General features: G+C 31.3%; 1 long non-coding RNA gene across 1 annotated transcript; it reads right to left on the bottom strand.

Moving 5' to 3' along the window:
- On the bottom strand, nt 1–27,016 carry LOC139905595 (uncharacterized). The gene is made up of 2 exons (XR_011780478.1): nt 26,764–27,016; nt 1–161 (listed from the first exon to the last, which is right to left on the bottom strand). It is a non-coding gene; the product is annotated as an uncharacterized lncRNA (long non-coding RNA).
- Nucleotides 27,017–27,315: the final 299 nt, after the last annotated feature.

Here is a 27,315-nt window from a genome sequence, read left to right as displayed (position 1 = left end):
ATCGAATTATAAATTTTATTTGAAAAAAGTTAATATATGCCTCTTCATAAAGCTAAAAAAAGTAAAATACTTTCTTCGATTTAAATGAAAATAATAATCCTATTATCATTCTTGCTTGGAATTGGTTTCCATTTCCATCCATTCTTCATCTCTTTCTTTACCTAGAAAAATCACAAATTATATATTTCAATAAAATGATTTTGAGTTCAAATTTAACGTTAACATTGAATAGTATATTTTGAAATGAAACGAGATTTAGAAAAAGTTATCAAAATATACTGTGTTTCCTAAGAAAAAAACATTTGACGAAATAAGAAAGTACCCCTTTTTTTTATTTATATTCGATTATCGTTTGACAAAATTTGAAAATTTACAATTGTTTTGTTTTTCCGAATCATTTAACATTTCTATTTCGAAATCAATTTTACGGTTGAAATGCGTTTTGCTGTGAATCAAGTGAAAACTATCTTTCGTTATTTCGAAATAGATTTCAGGTCTGTCACAACGAATTTCCTAGTAAAGGGGGAAGATTCTTTATTCACATAACCTATATATTCAGGACATGTGCAGAATTCCCGCGGACAAAGTGTGGGAGTATAGTAAGCAAAAAATATCAGAATTAGCCTTCTTTCCCCCATTTAATGAACAAAATTGTTTTTTTTTCCTTTTAAGGAATGTACTTTAATGTTCCCAATTCTCTAAAATAACTATAAGTTTCAAGTATTAAAAAAACCATTTTGCTTTTAAAATATCCATGGACATAGTATGTATGTAATCTGTTTTTTAGAGAGATTTATTTGACAGTCTCCACTTCTCCCATTATGTATATACATATATATAAATGTATGTTCCTTAATTGAATAGTCTTACATTAATAAATCTACATTATATTACAATTCTCATTATTATCTATCAAAGTAATTTACTTATAAGGTTTAATGTTTTTGACAAATCAATTAACTGATTTTATTTTCCGTCAATGGTCTTTCATTCAAGCATAAAACCAGGTTTTTTTTGTAATGCGTTCTCATGGATTATAATCATAAGATTATATTATATGGATTTTAGGAGATTTTTATTTTTATTTTGTAAGGGAAAAAACTAAATAATAATGAATCACACATGAAAAGATAAGTCCATTCAGGTATGGGGGCCCAAATAGATTGGATTTTTGGTTGTATATATTATGAAAATGTCATTATTTGTAAGGAAAAACGAAAATTAGACAAACTGCTGAGATAGTAAAGGTTACATATAGGTATGTATAAATATTAATGTATCTATATATTAGGGTGGCAATTCATATGTAATAAACATTAAATTGTTGATTTTTGGTGTTCTTACTCTCCAAATTTGTTCATATTGTTATTTAAATCTGTGTATTAATAAAAAAACAACAACTCTAATTTAATGATAAGTTAGATAAGTTATTGATTACTAGGTCTGACATAAAAAAATATAATATAAATAATGATATTACATAATGATTCATTTAACTAATGCGTCATTTATTAAAAAGAAGGAAATAAATAAGAAGAAAATAATGCGCGCTATACAAAGTACATATTTATATTATAAAGGATGGTTCCTCTAAACGTTTACAAGCCGAGAGAAGCAAAAGTAAAACGGTGCTGTGACTTTATTTCTTAACTGATTTTATTAGAATTATCACAAAATCAATATTTTAACTTAAATATGACATTCAATCAATAAAATTGCCGTTTTTTTGTACCAAACATTATCAACCTTCCCGAAAACATCCCACTTCCTTCTTGACCGTCCCACTAGGTACAAACATAATGCTCCCATTATCCCAGCTCTTAGGGACCTGTTGATGCTTTGGGGGACCTTTATAGAAAACCCGTTGAATAATGCCCGAGAAAAAATAGTCTAATGGCTTCAATTGTGGCGAGTTATGAGGCCAAGACCTCGGCGGAACGTACAACCTATTCTCAGAATCAAGAAAATCTAGTGCAATGGTGTCCCATCTTGCAGCTAGATCCATAGTCAGTCTTTCATGATGCTGCAGAACCATGGGAAGATTTAGGTGCACAGAATCCTGATGTAGACCTTGAGTTTACCATCAGGCCCTGCTTGAAGATGAAGGGCGGCATAATGTGACCCTCGTTGCTCATAACGCAAAGAACCATAACTTGCTGTGGGTATTTTGCCTTCATGATCCTAGGGACGTTATATGGACTTTTTGCCAACCATCTGTTGTTCTTCAAGTTATGATTCTGGGGTTGACAGAAATTTTTCTCATGTCAGAAGAAACAGACAAGATCTTTTATGCAAGACTTTGATCTAGCTAAAACAGAAGCTTCCCATTAAAGATCTTGTTTGGTTCATCTCAGGTTTTTCCCCTGTTTGTCGGGGTTAAAAGTAAGATGCTATGTCGATGCTATCAGTGCTCGCATTAATTGAGGAACCAGGATTATTCTCAATTTCTTTGTTTATTTTCTTCTATTAAGTGAAAGTTCGGATGATTTTAGCGGATTTTGGGTCAGAAGGCTTCCAAGAAATCATCATTTGTGGGGTTTCACTATCCTATTCATACTTTTTTGGAATTTTTAGACAAATCAAGTTGTGCACCTGACCACTTTACCCAAAAACTTGTTGTCTATTTTACCATTTAAATTACGCAAAATACACAGAAGTTGAGAACATATTTGTTTCTAATCAAAATAAGTTGGGGTTATGTTGATGTAAAAGAAATGAGCAAATGACGGGATTGAGAAACATTCATACCTGACTAAGTCTCCATTAGTGTGTGTTTGTATTGATGCCCGTTTGTAGAAGGAAGGGATGTGCCAAAACAAAATTGGCGAACGTTGAAAATAACTAGCCTTTACATTTATATTTTTTAGCAGGGGGTCCCCATATTGCAGAGCAGAATAGAGAGGAATAAAAACAAAGAAAGAAGGTCGAAGAAAAGAGGCAGAATGATGGATGTAGAATGAGACAAAGGGAGAAGAGAGGAGGCAGAGACAGGGAGAAGGATATTTATATAGAACAAGAGAAGAAAGAGTCAAAAACAGTCACTTTATGGCCTAGAAGGCCCAAAAAATATCATAGAAACATGCTTTGGTATTTTATACGTCTTCTTGATAAATTTCAGACTGCTCTGATTAACCATTTTGGATTCCGTGAGTGGAACGAAAAACACACAAAAATAATTTATATAATAATCAATTCTTCTTTTTAAATTTTCATAATAATGGCAAAATTAACTTTTACAGGAAATTTGTACAAGTTATTATTTTTATTATGAAGTGTTCTAACTTTCATAAAGGGACCCGATATGTAAAATACCCTAAAAAAATATTTTTTTTTGATTTCATCCATTTTAAAAGAATTTAGGATATTGAACTTTTTAGAAAATAAATTTAAGTTCTTTTTTAAATTAGATAGCCTTTGAATATATTTAAGGCCCATTTTTCAGGGCTACGGAGTTGGCAAATAAAATGCTCTACTCCAACTCCCGTATTTTGTATACCACTGACTCCGACTCCAACAAATAATTTTTTAATAACATATTTTATAGCTTAAATAAGTGACATTGAGTCATTTGAGTCTAGACACTATAAATATAGATCTAATTTATAGCTCGAATGAAAATATTTAGAGGTGTGAGGATTGAAAAAAAAGAAGAGAATAAAGTCAAAGTTTACGCAGATGATATGACAAAAATGTACTCTGGGACAGTGGAGGAAATTAAATAATCTATAAGAAGTACCCAACAATTTATAAAAGAATTTATCCTGGTCTCAGGTTTGACATTTCACTTTCAAAAGTCAAAATTTTTGTCTAGCTGTGAAAGAGGGTTAAGTATCAGGAACTTTGAAATATTGGGTACTGTGTAAACATTGGACAAGAGTGACACTATTGAGAACCAAAGGGAAATCAAACACAGAATACGTTGCGGAAGATTGAGATATACAACTCTAATTGAAAGAAATATCCCCGCTAGAATTTATATATGGAACACGCTTATTTTACAAAAAAGTCATCCATCCTTTGAGGGTCACTCACTTCTCAAAGAATTTTTCTATGAGGATATAACAAGTTTGTTTCTGACTGGACCATACAGGATAATTACATGGAAGAGGACAACAGCTCCCAAAAAGTACGTCTGATTGGGAATGATCTCCTTCAAATACTTTTGGGAGGTCATGAAATTCTATTGGTTCAGGAGATTAATGGAAAACTACTCAGTATGGGATAGGATTTTTCAAGAAAAACTGAACAGCAGAATATGTCGTACAATTGTAGTGATGGAAGGTAAAGCCCAATCCGAGTAATTAACATTGCGAGGGAAGTATGTCACATTTGGAAGACAAACTCAGTGGCAAACTGGGAGATGGCAATGAAGAACCTACCAATAATGTAATAGCAAGAACCAGTAGAAGATAATGGAAGGCTTACGTTCTTAGCAAACACGTCAATTAATAACAAAATACTTTTTGTGGTGAAGGTCTATAATGACATATCAAATTATTATTTTAGTGAAAGACTCAAAAAGGAGATAGTTTTGGAGTAGAAAAATATATCTAAAAAAGAGAATATGGACCTAGAAACCGGTATTTTTATTTTATTAGAAGATTGGAAAATAGATGCTTGGGGCGGGTTTCGGTAGAAAAATCTATCGAAATCGATGTTTTTCGTCCAGATAGAAAGAAAAATTACACGAGAGGATATGAATATCATGGCTACACAGCTCTAATGGTTAAAGTATAGGGGTAATTACTAGGCTTTCTTTCTCTTGGTAGTATTTACTGTAGAATCATGAGGAGAGCATCTGTTTTCTCTGTGGAGTGGAACTAGAGACCACAAAACATTTTTTACATGAATGCAGGACGCCAGGCAAAATATGGGATCATATGACCATTGTGATATATGAGAAAAATAAAATATTTTTACAATAAAGAGTTTATGTTATATTTATACCTGCCAAGAAAAGAAATTAATTCATTGTATCACTACCAAATTGTAAAATATTTTATATAAATTTAGATGTACAAAAACCCGCTTGTTAGATATTTTAATTTAACAGTTAAGATATAATAAATGTGCTTTTAGATTGTTATAATAATTTGAACTTTGTAAAATATATGTGGATATACGCCATACAAAAAAAAAAAGATGAACAATAAATGAGATGTATCAAAATTTATCTATTTTTAATACATTGATAAGTTCTGAACATAATTTATCTACTCGTAACGGAGGAACAGTAATACAAATAACCTATCACTGCAACTTTATTCTTTACTAACATTGCTAGGGGCTTATGATCTACCCAACATATAATATAAACTTTCGATATGTTTGTGGATTGTGATTATATCGACTATAGATCACATTTAAAACTTTACGAAGACTCAATGTAAGCATTATATTACAAATAAGTTTTATTTACCTACACTATATTACTCTTTGTAGTCGCAGTTGGTACAAATTCATATCCACCAAAAGGGCTCCGTTTTTGCAGCCCTGTCATAATGGCATCCCATTTAAAAATAATTTCATTTTTTTGCAAGAAATTTTGATTTTGGTTTCCAGGATATATAACTTTTCGTGTCACTAAAGATACCTATTGAAATCTTTTTACGATAGAACGTCATATTTAAAAAGATATTTACATCTTTAATTGATTTAAAAATACTAAACGGTCTAAAAGTAACTTTAAGTTTAATTATTGACTATATCTTCGAAGAAATTATCTATAACTTCTTTAGCGAATGTGTGCCTGTTTTATACATATAGGTTTTCATAGGAAGAAATAATTATTTAAACTACATATCATCTCCATAAAAACCAAAGCTCTGCACTTTAAATAATTAAAAGTAATGCTTGCGTATATAGGACTAAAAACTCTTTCTGTTTGATATTATTTTAAAGATTTTTTGCAGACTAAGCAGGTGAGTCTGAGGCAATTTGTCTCACTAAAAATAATTAATATTGATATTTTCAAATAGCTACTGAATAATCATTCCAGATGGACGGAATGGAATTTAGCCTATTTTTAGATAGACAAATGTCTCCATTTCTGTATGACAAGCATCATTATTAAAATTCATGGTAGAATATTACTTTAATATGTAGAATTGATACAATATTTTTATTTTGCGAGAATCATAAAATGTTTTATAACCAAATTCATTTTTAAAAAGTACTTTAAAAGCTGTTTTGTAAGGTTTTATTACGATAGTTTTTTGATTTGAGAAAATTAATAGTCAAATTTTATTTCTTGTAGTCATTTGATAATTGCATTGTTCGGTTCAGACTTAGCTTTACAAAGATGAACGGAGCTTAGATTCTTGCCCATTTTGTTTTTTGGTTAGTTAGTTTATTTGTTAGTCACCAGGATTACTGGCGTTGGCATAAGGGTAGAAGGGGGCCAAAAGTGTCATAAAGAGTTCGAAGGAGTATTGCCACGGAGGAGATGGGTTTCGATCATTGCTGGTGTCAAAAGTGACCTTTCAGCTCTCACAAGACTATCTCCACTTTTTGATAGCATTCTGGACAGTCTGGTGCAAAACCCTGAGATCTCGTTCATGGGCTCTCATTCACTTGAGGGGATTGGCCTGGGCTTTTTGCTTTAGCTTCTCTGGGTCCAGTTTGGCCTTTTTGACAGAAACTTTCTTCCTCTCCAACGTTTCGAACTTGTTGGCGACTTAGACGGTGTGTGGTCCTGGCAATGCCAATCTGTTTTAATTGCGAGAATGGAAATTCGTCGATCACGTTCAAGTATCATTTTCTAGACTTGTATGTAAGCTAGTTTTGCTTTGTAACTAAGTGTTTCTGGTTTATTATATCGAAATATGAATTACCTTCAATCACTCAACCTTAATTAATTATTGAATTAGTAATTGTTCCGATTTTTAATGGACCCCCCTGGTAGTACTTCACTTGCTCAAATAAGGATATTTAATTAATTTTTGTTATATATTGGAGCCAATTTTGAAAATTTACAAAATCAATGATTCCTATGAAAATTAACTATTCTTTAAAACTTTATACTGATTTCAAATATGTGTTTATATTTTATATGCCATCATCAAATTTTGAGAAAATCCCATTGAAAGGTTAACAACGGAAATTATTGTTTACATGAAAAAATAAACTTTCATTTTCAATAATGCATTTGGGTTTAAGAGATCTTGTCTACTAGCAATATCGATTTAACTTTAATTTAAAAAAAGTAAAATGATTGTTCACTTCTGTTATTAATTAACTTTTAAAAGTTATCTACATGACCACAAGCTAAGAAAACAAAGTAAAAAATAAGGCTTCACTTCTCCAGGGCATACAGTATTATTAAAGTCCCAAAAGTAATTACCAATTATACTAAACTTCATTGTTAAAGAACTCATTGGAGCGCTCATTTCTTGTAAAATAATAGGTTTATACATACAGTCTATAATTAGTCTTAAATTACCGTAATACGCTTCTCATTATTGGTTCTACAATCTACATATATATATATATACAGGTATTAACTTTATTTTTTGGAACTAGTTATTGTATACATATATATAAATAGAACAATTTGATTTTCAACTTTTTTCGAATTTTGATTACGCCTTTTGCGGAAAAGTAATGTTTTCGTATGAAAATTGGCATTTTTTTATTTACCATGCTTTTATATGTACTACAAAGCAATTACATAAAATAATATACATAAATAAACATTATAGTTTCAATTTATTGCTTCATATAAAAACTTTCAAAAAATTCTACCAAAGAGGGCAGATAAAAAATAATAATACAAAAAAAACACATCTATAAAAATTACTGTATAAAAATAATTGAAGCCAAAATAAATACTAGCAATCAAGAGTTTGAGTTAGAATCTAAATCTTCTGAGGATTAACTTTAGTAGCCTCTTATGTTGGAGTGATAACAGTGGATATAATTTCACTTCTTTTCCAGCCGGATCCAGGACGAGTCATCAGCATTGGGGATTTTCAAGGATAGGGTGGTATATCTAACAGCAGATGCCTAAAAAATTGCTCTAAGCTCGTAAGGGTATATTGTCTCATAGGATGTAAGCATTCTAGCAATTAATGACTTAGAGTTTAATAAAGCAATATCAATGGCTTTAGACTTCTGTGTAGACTGCTCCTTCTTTTGAAATAATTCAATGTGTATATAAACCTTGATTAAATTTAAAGATAAATTTTACAGACGCTTGATGTTAACGAATCATTCAAGAATTTTGAAAGCCATACAATCCACAGAGGCAGGCAGTATATATTGTTAAAAATTTTCCCCAAATCTTTGCATGATTATAAAATTTGATACAATTGCCAGAGATCAGTGGTAAATTCCCTACCATTCGAAATATATTAAAGGGAAGATTACTTTTTTTTTTTCCAATTTTCTCATAGTCCTAACAAATTAAAATAATAATAAGAAATAGGATGAGCTTCGTCTATTGATTTAATTAAAGTCAATTTAAGATGCAAGAGTCTAGGAACAATACAATCCTGTGTCATCTTTTTAAAAGGAAGTAAAAACGACCTTTGCGAAAAGGGGATTGCAGCTATAAGTCATAAAAGGTTACAATATTTTTTTTGGGAACTTCTTTCTCTAATTTGTTTGGTGTGCTAAGATTCCTAAAGAAGACAGGCTTCTCAACTCTACCTCAGATTATATCCAGTATATACTCCCCATTGAATAAACGAACAGCTGACTAAATAATGAGTTGAGCTGCAGCCCATTCTGGGGGAGTGAGCAGCAGCTTTCTCGTTGGTGAGCTCAGTACCAAACTCGCTGGATGAAACCTTTCTTGCTATATTAGAAATTTTTAGCACATGGAGTAACTTTTAATTTATTATAGAATCTGTGAGGTCAAAAAAAAAACTATGTAGTGGGTGGTCCATTGAAATTTGAACACTAACTAATTCAATAACTTTTGAAAGTTAAGTGAATGAAATTAATTCATATTTCGATATATTAAAGCATAAACAATTGTTTACAAAACAAAATAAATTTGATCTCTCTAGCTTATGTACATGTCGAGAAAATGACACTTGAATGTGATCGACGAATTTCTATTTGCACACTCAAAGCAGTTGGGCGTATTCAGGACTACCATCTACGTTGTCAGCAAATAGGAAACGTTCGAGAGGAAGAAAACTCTGTTTTCAACAAAGCCTTCCTCTTGGAACCTGAAGAGGTAAATAAATAGTCCAGGCCATTCGCCTCATGTCCATAAGGGCCCATGTAAAAGATATAGGGTTTCGCACCAGAATGTACAAAGAACTGTAGAAGTGGTTGAAAAGAGCCTTGTGAGGGTGGAGAGGCCACTTTTGACACTGCAATGAAGGAACCCCATTTCTTTGTTGCAAGAGTATTTTGAATGAGTCTTTTGGAATCTTTTTTTTTACGCTTTTGGTCCCTGTACATCCCTCATACTGACCCCCTCGACTACACCTTTTATGTACGTGTCGAGAAAAAGACATGTCGTGTGCGTTATCTAAACACCGGGTCCCCCAACGCAACAGTTAGCCAGCCTTGGCGCCATAACATATTACTACATCCACAGGGTGTACAGGCCTTCCACCGCCGCCCAGAAGCTATCATTCCTGCTAAAGGCGGCTACATTAATTGTTAAGAGAGCTCAGACACACATAATGTTTAAAGCATTAGTTTTGTTGAAATTCTTGTGTTAATTGATAGATTCTATTTTGTTCAAGTTAAAAATACCAAGTGTTCAGATTTTAAAGCACTAATCTAATGAATTCTTTGAATAATGTCAAGGATTTATTTTTGAATATTTTGTATATTTGCAACTAAGGAGGTTTATTTGTATCTACAATATTGCAATGAAAATATTCTCGAATTCCTTTCTCGTATTTCAAGAAATCCCCCCTCCCTCTTGTGGCTTTTCAAACAAAAGAGAGTTCCTAAAGAGGCTGTCTAAAAAAACATAAGAACATATTTAAAATTATAAATTATTTCAACTTTTTCCCCCTTTGGTATACAAAAGAAATAAACAGAATGGGGGAAATCATTATTAAAAAATTTCCATTTAGAAAGATAAAAAAAAGAAGAAAAACTTTAGGTTTCCTTTTTAGATAAATGTGTTATATAAATTACAAAAAAGTTGGTTTCTTTTTAATTATTGTTTGTCTCCATTTTATCTACAGATATTTGAACAAATGGAATGGGGAATGCTAATTACAATATACTTTTTTATTCATAGCTTCTACTACATTGTCAAATATAATATTTTTTTTTCCAAAAAAAAAAAAAGTTTTTCTCAAATTTTATTTTAACAAGACACAATCTGTTGTAGTATAAATTTTTAATACTACATCACAAAAATCAAAAATTAAATTGAATGAAATTATGGGAGTTTTTTATAGACTTTTAATATCTACCGAAAAATAGTTCACCTATCAAAAGTTATAGGTCATTAGAGGTAGGAAGCTAATTATTTAAAGATTACCATAGTAATTTTTTTTTGTTGTGTTTTTTTTTGTCATAAAATTGAGCCTATGAACATAGAGGATAGGGATTTTAAATCCAGAGTGTTTACGGATAATATATATTTTATACTGCATTTCCCAAAATTAATTCAGCAATTTACAAATCTTTTGCTCTTTCAGGTTGGCGTTCTTAGTGAAATCTATCATTCAAACCACCCACCGGGTAAAGGGAATACTTGTCCATGTTGACCACTACTTCGAGAATGGAAGCCCACAAAAAGTGCACAGTGTTATAGCACGTTTATTGGATTCTCTCTCCAAGACGCTCCACACATACCGGGTGGGGTGGAGATTTTGGTGCACGACTTTGGCGCACTTTAACTTTGTTATTAATTATTTGTGGAATGTTCAAATTTTGGGAGAGATTGTATGATTTCTTAGTTAATGTTACATAGAGAATAAGTTTGTTTTGATTCTACTCCTTATTGAGATATTTGACCATGGAGCAGTTACGCGATAAATTGTGGAGCGGATCTTGGCTGGATAGGAAAACAAGAGCATCGCGATGACATTTGGAGTGAACAGAAACACTGTTTGGAGGATTAAGAAGAGGCTGGACTTAAAGGGGCCTAATGTTAAGAATCTTCCACACCCTGGACAGTCTTGTACAGTAAGAACACCTTTAAAAATTGCCGAAAAGAAAACCTAAATTGAAGCCAACCCTTCTACAAGCGCACGCAAGCTTGCTCGAGACCATGGGATGTCACCTAAGACAATGAGGAGCATTTCGGCAGAGGATTTGAACCTCAAGTCTCTTACGAAGACAAGAGCTCAATTGTTAAACTCTTAACAGCACAAAAAGTGGCTGGAACGGTTTTTGAAGATGTGGAACAAATTCAAGAAGAAATCTGAGGCTTGTGTTTTTCTCTTTTCCGACATAAAAACGTTTTTGGTTGACAAATCCCATAATGGAAGGAATGACAGGTAAATAGCATCTTCAATTAGCTCTGCCAATCCTTCTGATAGATTCATGAGCAAATCAAAACATTCTGCCAGCCAAACGGTGCTTTGTTTTGTTTGGAGCGATACGAAAGCTTTTTCTCCTATATGATTGAACGGAAGTGTCAATGCTAAGAGCTAGAAGCAAGTACTTCAGAGCAAGTTATTCTACCTCTTGAGGCAACCCATGGTCGTGGGGACTTCAGAAGGATGTAAGATGGAGCCACTGTTCATTTATCTAATGCTGTTCAGCGGTATATTTCCAAAAACCTGGGATCAGAGGGATTTTCGTCGAAAGAGGTTGGGCCTCAGTCTTCGCCAAACCCCAACCCCATTGATTTTAGCATTTCGGGCGAAATTGAGTCCAAACGTTAATTCCTTTTGATCTTGTTTTCAATTAATTTTTTTACCGTTATTAGGGCAATACGATCATGAGTCTTCCTTGCAGGTGTTTCCAACCAATCAGACTCCTTGAAAGCCTTGAAAACATCGTAAACGCTCAATTTGGGTAGCTTCATAAAATTAAAAATCTTCTTGGGCCTGTTCCAGGCACGGAAGCACCCAATAATGCCCATACAGCGTTCGTATTAAGATGAACAATAATGGATTTTGTATTTTTTCTCATACTGCTTGTCAGTTGAATCTTATGAACACACTATTATTAATATAGATTTTAGGGTTGCCATGACATTGAGATGTAAACTTGTTCCGCATTTAAAATACCTCCACTGTGTATAGGTATATCCTAAATATTTTTTTTCATTTTTAGAGATCTCTTTGGGAAGCAAGCATAATAAGGAGTATTTTTTACCTTGGTAATGGCACAGAGAGAAAAAATATATATAATAATCCTTACATAGGCACAATATAAGCTTTATACATCGTTAACTTAATTTTAGTAGTTAGCCAATCAAACGACATTTAAAACAAAAAATATACATCTCTAACTGTACAATCGGAGTAACGACAAAAAAGGCCACACAAATGCAATCTTCTACATCCAATTGTCAGTCAGTACTGAGAAGGCTACAGAGACCGTTGGTATCTTCATCCGGACTGCCTAGAAGATCAAGAAGTCAATTTAGAAGCTCCTTCTCACTTACAGACAAGAAACACCTAAACTTACATCACTGACTTCTAGCCTGCCTCTGTGTAGTCCTCCTCCAGACCTGACCTGACCTCAACCCCCCAGGACTTTGAAATTAAGGGAGTCTTTGAAAAGAATATATGTTGCACCTCTTATCCCAACATGATATTGTGGTACGCCATGGACAAACCCTTGATTGTCATGAGCACCCATGTGTCAAGGCAGTTATTGTAAAGGAGAAAATATTGATTAAAAATATAGTTAAAGAAAGAATTGAAATATATTGCAAATTAGTATAGATTGGTTTTTCTTGATTTCTTGATAAAATAACGTTTTTTTTGTGATTAAGTCACACAAATACCAGTTCTGAGTCCAACTCTATATATTGATAACAAAATACAGAGTAAATGTTTGTGCTTGTAGGTAGTGCCCTGTTTAAAGTCAAAGAAGTAAACTGACATAAGGGCAATTATAAACATTGTAAAGCTGTACACAAGTTTTTTAAAATAATATATTTGATTTTTGGACTTATTTGTTGAAGATGTGTATTTTTTTAATATTTTATTTCCAAGTTTTATATACACGTCAAATACATGATACATAACTCAGATGTGTCCGTTTGTTAATATTTTTTTATGAATGACAAAATAAAGAACAAAAAATACAACAGCTATTCGAAGAATAACTAAGTTAATGAATATCCTAATGCCTGCTTTTATTTTGATATACTATGAATCATTATTTGCAATTTCATTCATACGGGATCAAAAATTTATATTTATATATATTTTCAAATTGCTGGAAAAAATATAATTAATTCCAGAATAGTTTAAAATAGTATTTAACCTTTTCTACAAAATTTCCTTTAATATGAACCACCTTGTCGTATACTCTTAAATTAATGGTTTTTTTGATGACGTGAAACACACTACATACATACACACAAAATAACTGAGAATTTCTCGTAATTATTTTTTCAAATTACTTCCTTTTAACTATATATTTTTTTTCTTTCAATTTGAGAATTGTAAAAAGAAGAGAAAAAATGAATTAAAGGGGGGTGTAGGGAGACGAAAAAGTTTGAAATAATAATAATTGATCAATTCTCTTTGAAAGAGTTTCAATCCACTAGTTGGAAAGGGGGGGGGGAGAGGGAAGTTAATTGGAAAACGGAAATGAAACGTCAATTTCTAACAATTTAAATTTGTTGGTCCATTGACGTTAAGTAGGATATATTATGTACAATGTGCTACATTTGTTCAAGAGAAAATAAGTTTTTAATGAAGTTTGACTCGGTCATTAGTGCATCCCAAAACATCAACAACTCCGACGTATATATTCTTCATTTCTGTGTTATAAAATTATATTCTAATTCCTTTTAAAACAAGGGGTGTTACAATGTATTTTTTGTCGGCTGTTGTTTTTTCCTGTTGCGAATTTTGATTGTTTGGCCTCAAAATAGCTCCTGATGGTGAGTGATAAGTAGTTATTTCTTTAGGATTGAAGAATGAATCCATATTTGTAAAAAACTGATTAACTACCAAATGAAGTGAAAAAGTTGTACAGGGAATAACAACGAGATCCAGAATGTGCCCTCTGTTGGCCTCGATTCGGGTCTTGAACCTTGTGCAGGCCCTGGAAACTAGAATCTGGTCTATGTTCGAGCGTTCCAGGAAGACAAATCGATCAACTACTTCTCTTTAGTGTAAGAATCTCTGTTAACTTTTGACTCAAGGTAGCTCTATACAAAACAATCCACCTGATTCAGGTTTTGGGAGCTAGGAGGACAAAATTCTTTGGATACCTAATCGTAGGAGTGCTCCTGGAAAACGCAACTAAGCATGCAACCGATTCACAAATGATTTCATAAATACATATTATTATTAAAAATGTAATTTGGAGGAATGAATATTTGATAATTATTTTTCAGTCGCCTGAGTGAACTTACAACAGCTCGGTCTTCATACAGCTTATTTTATTTGTCTTTGGCAACTCCAACTTGAGAGAAAAACCTCTCAATCTTAGCATTGCTTTTTTGAAGATAAATTATCTTTAAAACCCTATGGGTTACACATATTTAGGGGACATTAACCAAGTTTCCTGGAATTTGTGCACCTAAATCCGGAATCTGTAATTTAATAAGTCCAATCTCCTTTAATTACCTAATCGTAACATGTAACTTTATGTAAAATCATAATTTTGTTGCAGTAATTTGCTCCGTTATGAAGCTCCTTATATTGAATTTGGAATCTAAAAAGAGCCTGGAAGAAAAAATTTCAGTGCAAACGCATCTGTAAAGCCTCAAATTTGTAAACACTGGCTCTTTCCATAATTTAATGAATTCAAATCCCTTCTTGTTATGTTGAGAATATCCCTTATTATAAATAGAAAATCAAAGTACAATAGTTGGGAAAAGTGAAACTTAGGCATTACATTTTTGCAGAGAAAAAACACAATTAGGAAAAAAGATTTTCTGTATGTGCTCTTTTTTCATTTTTGCTCATTCTTAATCAATCTTCATGGTTTTAACATCTTCTTCTGAACGAAAAATTATAAACTATCCTGAGTGTAAATTGTATTAAAATAAATATATATGTATTTAAACATACTTATTATATTTGTCCTACACTAATGCTATTTTAAATGTAGAAGGTCCCTCTATTTAGAGCAATATTTCATTTTCTCCCTCCCAAACCATATAAAAGGCTTTCTATTAACCTTAGTCTATCACAATACTTTGTGTCGTTAAAAAAAATCGAAAGATACAAAGAAGATTCTTATATGTCGTATCTATTAAAGGATGGAAAAAATCCTTTCTGTAAAAGAACATTTATCAAGGGATAAAAGGCTCAAATATTTATGTTCTTAACTCTACTCTTAATGTATCATAAATAGTAGACAATCATTAATGGGTGATACACATCATTATTACTCCTTCCAATCAGTCCATTAAGGAATATAGCTGCTCTTAATGAGAGTTCTTAATGTGTGGAAGGTTCCTTTAAGTTTATTTTTTTATGCATTGAAGAATAAAGAACTCAACATGAATACAAATATCATATAACACATAATGTTTCAAAGTCAATGCCTCATCAAATAGTGTTCAAAAACACAATTTTTGAATGGAAACGAAAGGCTTACAATTTACATAATAGAATACTTTTTTATCATCATTAAAGGAATGAATCAAAATGGATGATGAATTTATTCTTTAGTAACATTTTAGATTATACAGTATCTGATGTCAACCTATAGTGTTGTAGACAATATGACATATCTGTATGCTTAAAAAATGAAAACAAAAAATGGCATGGTAGTCGGACAATTTGAAAAATGTTTTAGAGGAGAGTAATTTAGATCCCAGGCGTTTTATTAGATTAACTACCATCATCTATGCCAAGAAGGAAATAAACATAATTCCCAATTCGAATCTAGAAAGGAAATAGACAGAAATTACTTTGATGTCCATCCTCAATTATAAATTAAGTCCTCAACAATTCTTGATTATTACTATTAAAAATACGTTTAAGGTTCCAATTACAAAATGTCTCGCTCTCATTTTAAGACATACTTTCTGCTATTCCATTTATGTACGTAACAGTGACCGTCTGGGTCAGAGTTATAGGACTTGTAACTCAATATTCCACTGCGTTGAAATGCTTTTGATTCGACTTTGACACCAACGACATAAGTGACGACTTGCATGATAAGTAAATTAAGTCATATAGAATAGGTATCTCTTTCCAAGGTTAAGCCATTTTTGGCCTCTGGAATTTTTGAGTAATTGCTTGTTTATGAACTATCTACTTCATATGTTGTTTATATCCTATATTCATATTGAAAACATAGGCACTTGAACTCTTCAATAAGTACTTCCCATCGAGTACAATTATCTAAAAGTATTTTAATTATTTTCGAAATTTCTTTGAAACGAATATTTCCTGACTCAGCTATAAGACTATAAAAATTGTTCGTAATTTCATTGAGCATTATCATTTAGATTGTCAGAGTAATGACCTCCTGAAAGTGAGGATATGATATGTTGAAACAAATATACATTTTTCATTTTGTTTGAGCCATAAGGAATGCGATTTGTTCTTTCTATTAATGAAATTAGTAATGACCTGTAAAAAGGCGCGGACTAGTGTCGATGCTCCAATATTGATAGCAACTAACAGTAAAATAAATTTATGATTAACTAGCTATCTTAAAGATACCCAATAAAAAAAAATATATATTTAGCTTGTTTATGTTAAAATGCTAAATTAAATCCATATATTATAAATATATATATAGGCACATTTTTATTGTAAAACCTTCTTGTATACAACATGCTTTTGACACATTTGAAAATGCAACCTATAATTGACCATGTAAAAATACTGATTTTTGATTTCAAATGTTTGAACTTGTGATTTATTTATTGTTTCTATCATTGCTAACTTGCCATGTTCTTTCTTCAACTATAATGAAGATTGAAGATACATACTAAAATTAACTTGCTAATCCTCTTCTTCCTGAATTTAACTAATTCTATTTTTTTGAATTCGTATTTAATGTACGTTCTCCCTCTTTTCGTTGGTACAATAATTTTTTTTGAGATTTTTAATTTTTGTGCTGGATTTTCAAATTTCCATACAATAAAAAACTTTACACCTATAAATTATTTGAATACTATGTAGGATAAAACCCAAATGTAAAGCATGACTTATTTGATTTAGTAAACGAAGAATCAAATACAGATATTCATCCATTACTAAAATTGAAACTTTGATTAAGGTAATCAATTTAAGGAGACGGTGTTGTTACTTAAGGAATTACATGGATATAAAAAAATACCTTCATTTTGTATTGTACATATGTGACTTGACAACACATAGGCAAAGTAAAATGATATTTTAGTATGTTAACTCTGAAATACATCTATACTCTTCGACGAATCATCGTGCATTTCTATTAACAAATTATTCAGTTTAATCGTTTCATGGAACTCTAAAGTACGTTTAAATTAACAAAAATGCATTCTGACAATTACAATTTTAGAAATTGATAGATTTGATTTAGAAAGGATTCTATCAGCATAAAATTAACCTTCTCATGCATCAAATGATGGTTCTGAGCTATATTCAAATATATCAAGTAACCCAATAAATTTGAATACAAAGTCTACAATTGATGGAAATAGATGAATGAAATATTAAGGTGAATATTTTGATGATGTAAAAAATATTTTTTTTCTTGATTGTTGGTGATAATGTTTTCGTGTTAACGCACCACATATTTATAATTGAAAAAAATATGTCCCGACTGAATGTCAAAAAAAATAGTAACAGTGTATAGATAAAATAAGATTATTCGGGAGGGTAGCAGCTTATATGTCATGAAGTTTTATTAGATTCACTAGAAGTAGTTATGTGAAGAAAGTAATAAACAAACACAAATCTTACTCCTTATTCAGTAAAAACATTAACATAAATTACCTCTATATCTATTTTCAATTCAACTCTGATTCCAGCCCATATCACTTCACGATGGTATAGAGGTATTTTTCTTTAAACAAAAGTCATGAAAAGGTCCCCCAGGTCAAGGCTATTTATACAGAAATTTAAAAATAGAAGAAGTAAATAATATGTGTACTTGCAAATTTTGGTAAGGATCAGGTAAATTGTTTGGCTCTAATAGGCTAATGGACAGACAAATAGGTGGAAAGCTACAATTCATGTAACTACACTTATCGTTTTTTGGATATGTAGATACAGAATTTTCATAAAAGTTGATGTGTTATATTTGATAGACATTTTGTTGATCTAAATTTGTTATTCCACACAAAAATCTGTAATGTGTACTATAACGATGATATCTAAACTAAAAACACTTTTTTTTAAGTGTAAAATTTCAAAATTTAGGGCAGTCGAGCTCCATCTAACTATTCTTGAAAATTGTTCAAAGTTGGTGAATGTTAGCTAGAGATTCAAAAGAACCATTTAAGAACTAAAAATTACACTTGTCGAACATTTATAAAAGAAACTGCAGCCTAATCTTTACCTAATCCTCTATGTTCGTCTTTCATGATCACACATACTAGTGATTACCTTTTATTTAGATGTTTTCCTTTGATGAACAAAATAAATATGATGATTTTTTAAAAATAAAAAAAACACGGTTCATATTGCCAAATACAAAAAAAAAAAAAGTACAAAAATCGCACGCATTTAGATCATTTTTTCAACAAACATATATACATATATCCTATACGAATAAGTTGAGCCAACTCATTAAAACTTTACATAGTTTTATGTACACAACTGTTATCAATATTGTATGCTGTATGCCCACATAGGTAGTAAATTTAAATCCTTACCTACTTATCTAAAAATATATTTAATAAAAATCTACATGTAGAAGTTTTATATTTTTGTATGAAAAATAAAAAAGATTAAACGAATGATTTAATACATAGAAGTTGAAGAGTCTAAATATATATATGGGAGGTTTCTAAGGATTATGGAAGAAGTAATACAAACATATATTTCTATACAGAAAATAGAAGGAATTACATATTATGAACACATGTAGGTATATTAGGGTGCTAACCTATATATAGTGAGCACTAAATTTTAAACCTTTATGTGTTCTTCTACTCCAAATTTGTTTATTTTGCTCTGGAAATCATTATAGCAATCGAAAATAAATAAATAATAATATTTAAAGGTTGTTCCACTCTTTTATAAGTAAAAACAATTAACGATTGTTGAAAGAAAAGACCCCCGCACATTTATTTACCTTTGACCTATGCTCCACTTTTGCTAAAATAGGGCCTGACTGCTTGTAAGCAATTTTCTGATCCATTACATATTCACTTATTTAAAGGCCCAAATTAGATTCTATAGATTTATCTTAATTTGAAGGATTTCAACAAATATACGTTGTAGCTAGTATGAGTTGTTGGAAAAGAACTATTAAATACACGGATATGTATATTTTTTATATGACAAGTGTTTATTTTTTTTTTTAAATACAAAGAGTGTACTACAACTTCTCTGTAAAATATAATTTTTTAAAGATAGTTAAACCATCATTTAAAAAGATAATTAATATATAAGATAATAAATGTAGTAAAAAATATACATTATTTTTTTCAAAAGATGGCTTTAGTATATGTGCAATCGCCTTACACTAAATGCCATTAGAAAGATAAAATTTCGTACTAATAAAAGTTGAAGAGAGTTTTGAGATTATTTGACTCAACATTGTTTGAGCGGGCGTCAAAAATGGACACCATTAAAGAGGAAATACGCCATATTTCACAGTTTTCTTCGAACAAGACAAAAGTGCAAGTCAGTTGGCTAAAAATGGGGATAGGGCCTCAATACTGTAACAGCCAATTTGACGGTATTTTGGTTTTGTTCAGCCTGACCGTCATGTTAGTACTGTTTTGACGAGAAAGGACATCAACATGAATGGGTAAAAGTTAAAAACAAAACAAAACAACGTTCATTAAACTAATCATTATACAATATCCTTAATCATATTGTAAATTGAAAATGTACAACTCTCTACATATGGATTGGCACTCTAATATATATATATATATAATAAGTATATATATATTTATACAAAAAGTTAAGTTGATATAGTGAAGGTACAATATAACTTTGGAAAGAGGTAGTAGACGTTTAATCCTTAGGTAGATTACCATAAAAAAGCTTAGGGAATAATAAATCATCAACCCTAGATTACTAAGAGCAGGTATAAACAAATGATGAAGTAGAACTTTTCCACCTCCATTCTACTAAAGTAGTGCTGTTTTGACTTGAACAAATTTCCTCTCAACTCGACACAAATGGTGCTGAAATGATTTTCAAATTAAAAAAACAACCCAGGTAGACATAATAATTTATTGAGTCGATTGGATTTTTATAGGCCAATTTCATCAAATGATTTTGTTTTCTTTTGTGGTGCTGCATGCCCAGGGCCATTTTTTCGAAGGAGGATATTTACGTTTTGCATCTCAGAATTAAATTGTTTTAAAATAGTCATCAAAACATTCAAAAATTTAAAAAGAAGGCTTTAAAATAATGAAAATATCATTTATAAAAGGCCAAACAATTATTAACAAGTTCTAAAAAAGGACATTTAAATAAATCCATAGTCTTGAACTCAATGTGCGTAGGTTTGCACCCAGGCGTTAGTAGAGAAGGAAATATATGCCCATTCCTCCTCCACCTTGGCCTTCATGATCTCCGCACTATTGTGGTAGTGGGTGTCGGCCTTCCTCTCTACGGTGTTCTACGTGTAGTAGTCATGTGGTGTGATGCCCAAATCCTCTTTAGCGATGCGCTGGACAGCTGTTTCGTGTCTATCTTCGACTTCATACTTCTTATGGGGCCTGTGTGCGGACCAATTTTGGTCTTCCCGTCCTGTGACGATTGAAAAAGGATTTGGTTTCGTTGTATAGGTTTTTTGCATTGTATACGGTTGTCCTACTTAGCCAGAAGTCACCGTCTTTTATGCGCACAACTGTTTTTGACGAAGTTTTTAAATTACTGTAATTTGGAACTCCTGAATCACCTACAGTTGATTTTTTTTTAAAATAAACACTTAAAAGGAAAAAGTTTCTTTTGGTTATTTCTTCCTTTCATGGAATACACAAAATTTAAACATTATTATCTGTATAAAAAGTGTACAAGGACTTATAGTACATAGGGTATACCTAAATATACACTTACAAGTGTACACACACGATAGATGGGGTAACTCCCCTTGATACAGTTTCTCCCTCTTGAATCATATAAGAGGCAGCTGAGGATAACTAAGGTGTTAATTCAGTAGTACGATAAGCATACATGAAAACAATATTATCGGTCTGTATAATAAATTATAAATTGTTTAGTAAATTGAGAGTTCAATAATTATTAAATGAGGTATTAAAAGTATTTTTCCTCAGATAGAATGACAACCTCGAAACGTCGCCGAGATTAGGAGGAAGCTAAGGCAATGCCCTCTATGGGCAGGACCTCCCATGTCTCTCTGATGGCAGACTTGAGGAAGTCAATGCTGCTATGATGGGTACCGTTGTACTTGATGCCCACGGTGTTCGACCAATAATAGTCAAGATGGTTGAGATCTGGAAATGATAGGGGTCAGAAATCCGAGGCCCATAAATTTGCAAATTTGTACTTGAGAAAGGCCTGGATCTTATTCGTTGTGTGGGAGGTTGCTCCATCCTACTGCAACAAAAAATTCTTATGGGTTTAATTGCCCTTCAACTAGGACAGACATTGTATCCCAGTAACTTTAAGTGACTATTTTGATTGAAAGGGTCACTCAAAATGCCCCCGAAGACCATGGTGGAGGCAAGATTCTTTTTGTAGCCAAACCCTCTGACCTTTTCTCGACTCTTCACAATATAGCGGTCATTCATCCTATTATGAAGCTTGTCTAAGTTCTTATTGAAGGATAGTGGAATGATTTTCTGATTTTGTTCTTCTGAAATTATTTTTGAAACCATCTGAACGAAACTTGGCAACAAAAAAGAAAAATAATAGCTCTACATTCCTTCACTTTAGAAAAACTGGAAAAGGGTTGCCAGATGTTATAAATTAGCATCCAAGTCATTTAATTTTATTTCCACCGAACAAAATGGCCATCCCTAATGAGGACGTCTCGAAAGGTCGAGTTTTCCGTACTGTACTGGCCCACACAACTGACCAAACAGAAAGTATTGTCTTGTTTTTTCCCTTATCCAATTTATCAACTTGGTTTGATCCATAATTAATCGAATCAAGTCGACACAACACTAAACTAAAGGAGTTATTATGTAGTTATTATTGTACTAGACGTACAACATAATACTATATGTATATTAATTTACCCTTCTTCTACGAGTATGTCGAGGTAGATACCCCTTACTAATACAAGGGTTGTATAATAATTTTTATATTTATACAGGTATTACTCAAAAAGAATTTATGTACATGCTTACACGTCTGTTACAAAAGAAACAGGCGATAAAATTATGATGATTAATGACTCTTTAAACACGATTATTCACTTACATGATGCACAAATAGTATATAAATATATGTGCATATGCTATTTTCTTATAATACGAGTATATATATTTGTGTAGAATGTATATAATATGTATAATAAAGACACCATCAGCTCTTTAATAGATATTTGCACAATATTCCCCTCTTATTGCAACCAGGAGTGTAATTTATCCTTCCCTCTTCTTTCTGAAAATAATTGTTTATATTTATACAGGGTGGAAATTTAAAATCCCGCATAAGTTTGGAACTGAGTCCTGAGAACTATGAAAATGTGCTCATCAGATTTTTACAAAGGTAAAAAAAAATGTCCCCCGAATACGAACGCCATGTGGCCATTAGTATATGTCTATGCTACGGTTGCACGCCAAATGACGCGAATAACTTCATAGATAACGAAATCTTAAATTGATGTTAACAAATACTGTGTCTTTCAATAATTTTAATTTGGTGTGGTTTGTCTAGGAACAGGAACAGGATTTATTTGGGAAACCCCAGCATTTGTAATACCTCTATGGGTTGGCAAAAGGAAATGGGGCCTTCTAGCTCGCTGCATCGGAATCCATACAACAATTATATGTGGGGCGTCTTAGAGATACTCCAATAAAAATGCACATAAAACAGTTGACTGCATACAAGCTTCTATTCTCGAGGTAGTGGCCAACATGCACAAGGAGTTCATCATCAAAGCCAGTGAAACGTTCAAGGGAGGTTGGAGGCTGTGGTTGAAGCTGGAGGTGGTTGGTTTATTTCATTATTTGTTTATTTGTAGTATTTGACCAGAGTGATTTTACCGCATTCTCAAAAACCTTGATTTATGTAGAACAAAACGAATTATAAATATTTTTTGAAGCACTCGGTACATTATTCTTTCATTTTTCTTGATTAAAAATCCCAACCCTATACAAGTATGTTGCGTACAAGTTTAGCAGTTTGCTGAATGAACAGTTTACTGAAAAAAAAAATATACATACATAGTGGGGCAGCAAAACGTGGAATGTTAATTCATGTTTATTTTCTCGTAACTATGAAAAGGTTTGTGATTATTTTTTGATATTCTCTAATCTCACTTGCTCTAATTATGAAGAAGTTTTGAGTTAAAGTTATAAAAAAAACTTGAATATACCTATGTGTTATAGTGGGTCGAAAATCAAAATTTGAGAAATTTATACATAAAAGATTTTTGAAGAATGCACCGATTTGATTTTGATACCCTGTAAATTAGAGCTGTTTATTTTCCCGCTATTTTTTTAAAATTTTGATTACGACCAGTGCAATAAAGTTGTATGAAATATACCTATGCAAAATGGCATTGTCCTACAATGTTTTCTATAGATTAAAGTAATGTATTTCATAATTAATGAATGCAAAATAATGATTAATGCTGTACTTTAATCTTTATTGAGGAAGTCAATAACTTTTGTCTCCTTCAAAGTTTGAACTAGATGCACTACTTAAAGATGACATCGTAGGCAAATGAAATTTAGCATTGGATATTTTCTTACCACATGACAACTTTCTGGGTCTAACTGTAATCAAAATTCGAAAAAAGTTGAAAAAACAAAACAAACTATAATACTGTACAAGCTTGATAATTTTTCTGGGGAATTCCGGAAAATTTTTTAAGGAGTTATCGGAAGTATGGATTCCCGATCATTCAAAAAATACTGACAGTTTTTCAACTGTATATATACATAAATATTTTATATTATATTTTATATTTAAATTTATTTATATTATTATATTTATATTATTTTATATAAATATATATATAGATATTTTCGATGATAAGTACAATTATCTTTCATGTAATTGCCTTTCTTTATAGAATCATTAACAAAAAAAAAAAAACTTTTGTGGGAGTGTGGTTTGAATGCTGCTACGTACACGAAAAAATAAATAACATACATTTAGTTTCATATATAATTATAATCAAAAAACTATGGTTAACTGCAATATATAGATATTAATCATTATATTGGTATAATGGTTTTGAAAGAATGTTTAATGGTTTGCTTCCAGTTGGTAAATATATAAACTTAGATATTATTTGTATTTATATTATCTATTAAATTGATTGTGAGTTTCCTCGAAGACAAAAAATTCATGGTATTTTACCAATCTACATACATAATATGTGCCCACATAGGTACCCAGGTATAAAGTGAGGGAAATGTATGCATGCATTTATAAAGGAACAAAACGATTTATAATGGTTTTGCCTTCATTTATAATGTATGATCTAATGACACTATTAAAAATAACTTTTTGAATACAATTACATTAAGTCAAAAAGGTATTTTTTTTTTCTACCTACGTATATATAATTAAATCATTCGAGCGGTGAAGATGATGTCAATGGACTACCTTTTATGGGATATTAAATTATTAGAGTTTTATTGCTCTTTTATATCGGACTTAAAATTGATTCCGTTCCTAACGTTAAAAAAATATAACATTTTAAGATTGCGCTCTTAATGGCATTGCTGCCTTTTATATATATATATATTTTTACCAAACCTTTGATCTTTTATTCTTAAAGAAAGAACAATAATTATAAAATAATCACGAGTACGGGACAGAAAAAGAGTAACTCTGAGGATTTGTTGGGGGAGTTATAAGTATTTGTCCTTATTGGACTCAGAGTACCATTGAGGAGTGGCGTTTCTCTTTAATACCTTCATCTCCTAGCTACTTGCAGCTAATTTAATGAAACTTCATAACAGTTATGCTGTTCTTCTCCCAAATATTCATCAAGTTGTCAGGATGACCAAGTTTATTTTTGTTTTCTTATCTAACATACCAGAGTTTCATATTATTGGAATCTCTGCACGTGACTGATAATGGTCCTTGAAAAAGTCTTGAATTTAAAGCGCATCTACGAGAGATCCTCATCACTAATATTATAGTAAAATTATATCTGCTTACAATTCAAACAAGTCTAGTACAACTTTAAGAGAGGTAATGTTCGATCTAATGAGAATGTCCGTTCTTTTTTATTCTATTACAAATGGGATTTTTTTTGTAATAGGAATAAAAAAATTAAAAAAAGTCATTTTAAAAATATCAAAATACAATTTTTTTTATTCAAAAAGTTGATGATAATAAAGAATAATCAACATTTAACTTTAAAATTAACTATCGTCAAAATATTTAACTACTCTTCCTAAATAAAAATGTAACGGATCCACATTTACTCGAATTCGGGTCGGTTCGGAACTTTAAATCAAATATAAAGTAAATTTCGGGTATCCAAACTTTGAGATCCAGAATAAAATTTGAGTTATAGTACTTTATAATCATTTACTCAAAGTTTGGACAAAAATAGATACTTAATCCTAGTTATAAGAAAAGGATCTATATCCATAACAAGTGTGAGACTGAGTGTTTATAATAGATAGGTAGAACTTAAGTACAAGTTTTTACAATCCAGAAAATCTCCGGATCTTTATTATGATTGATAAAAGTTTTAGTACCAGAAACCAGTTCGGGTATTGTATTTTTTCAGGATATAAAAGTTTACATATACGGTGCCCAAATACGTCCAATCCCAGTCTAAGAACAGTTCTATCTCTACCCCTAAAACCAACTTTAAATGTGCAATATTTCTTAAGAAATGAAAATATTGAGACCCAACGTATTATAATAATAGTATATTCTCAAAAAGTGGGATGGCCATGTCCTCTTTTATTCCAGCACATCCCAGAAATTTGATTACACACGCTACTATTGACGGAAATATGTCTGAAATATTGAGCTGAATGTGACGTATTTTTTTTTTTTTTGTTTCAAATTGTGTTTGTCTTAACTCTGCACATTCGTATTATTTTTTATTAATTGCTTGATATTTAATCGAAAAATATATATTCTTTTTTCCCATAAAAAAAGAATCCTTGGAAATGATAAAAAGCCATTATGACACAAATATATATTTACGTATGTTCATATATGGTTATGTATTTGCCAACTTGAACACGCCATGATAAAACCATAAATAAAATAACACAATTTCCCAAAATATCCAAATATACATTTATTTTTGCCAGCTTAATTTGATTTATCTGGTTTGTTCATGCATGTCAAACACACAAAAAAAGTTCAACTTGACTGAACTCCTTCATATCAAACACATGTCTTTATATAATATGTACAATAGTTCAAAAGTCATTATTATTAACATACTTACAAACATAGAATGTGTGACTCCAACCAACAACCACTCAAATAAATGTTAATTACTATGTTGCATGTTAATATGAACCATAAATTGATTGACACAATTTCTAAATTAGATTCGAATTTAATCATAATAACTACTACACTTATTATACAGTTCTACCTATCTGTCTTAGACACTCAGTCACAATACATATATATGTGTTTACTGTAGAGTTTTTAATAACAGGCTATGCTTCCCCTGTAAGTAGTCCAACTGAGTCAATATGAATAATATAATGCAATCAAGACATTAAAAATAGTGTGATTTATAAACTATGAGTTGTTTTGACATTAGCTGCCTGATTTTTTGAAATTTTGAAATGGACTGTCAGAGATGTGACATTTGATCAAAAGGTCAAACTACATATTATTTCATTGGCATAAATAACTTATTTGTTGTGAAGAAATAAAATTGAGTGATGTCATTAAGGAACGATTTTTGTAAGTTTTGGGACGTATATGCAGGACTGAAGTGGACCAGCCGGAGACTGAACTGGAAAAAAATGCAGTTTTCAGTTCT

This window comes from Lepeophtheirus salmonis, chromosome 5 (genome assembly GCF_016086655.4).
Source record: "Lepeophtheirus salmonis chromosome 5, UVic_Lsal_1.4, whole genome shotgun sequence".
NCBI classification, from domain to species: Eukaryota; Metazoa; Arthropoda; class Copepoda; order Siphonostomatoida; family Caligidae; genus Lepeophtheirus; species Lepeophtheirus salmonis.
Note: the sequence above shows the minus strand (reverse complement) of the source record. Positions and strands in the feature narration are given on the sequence as shown.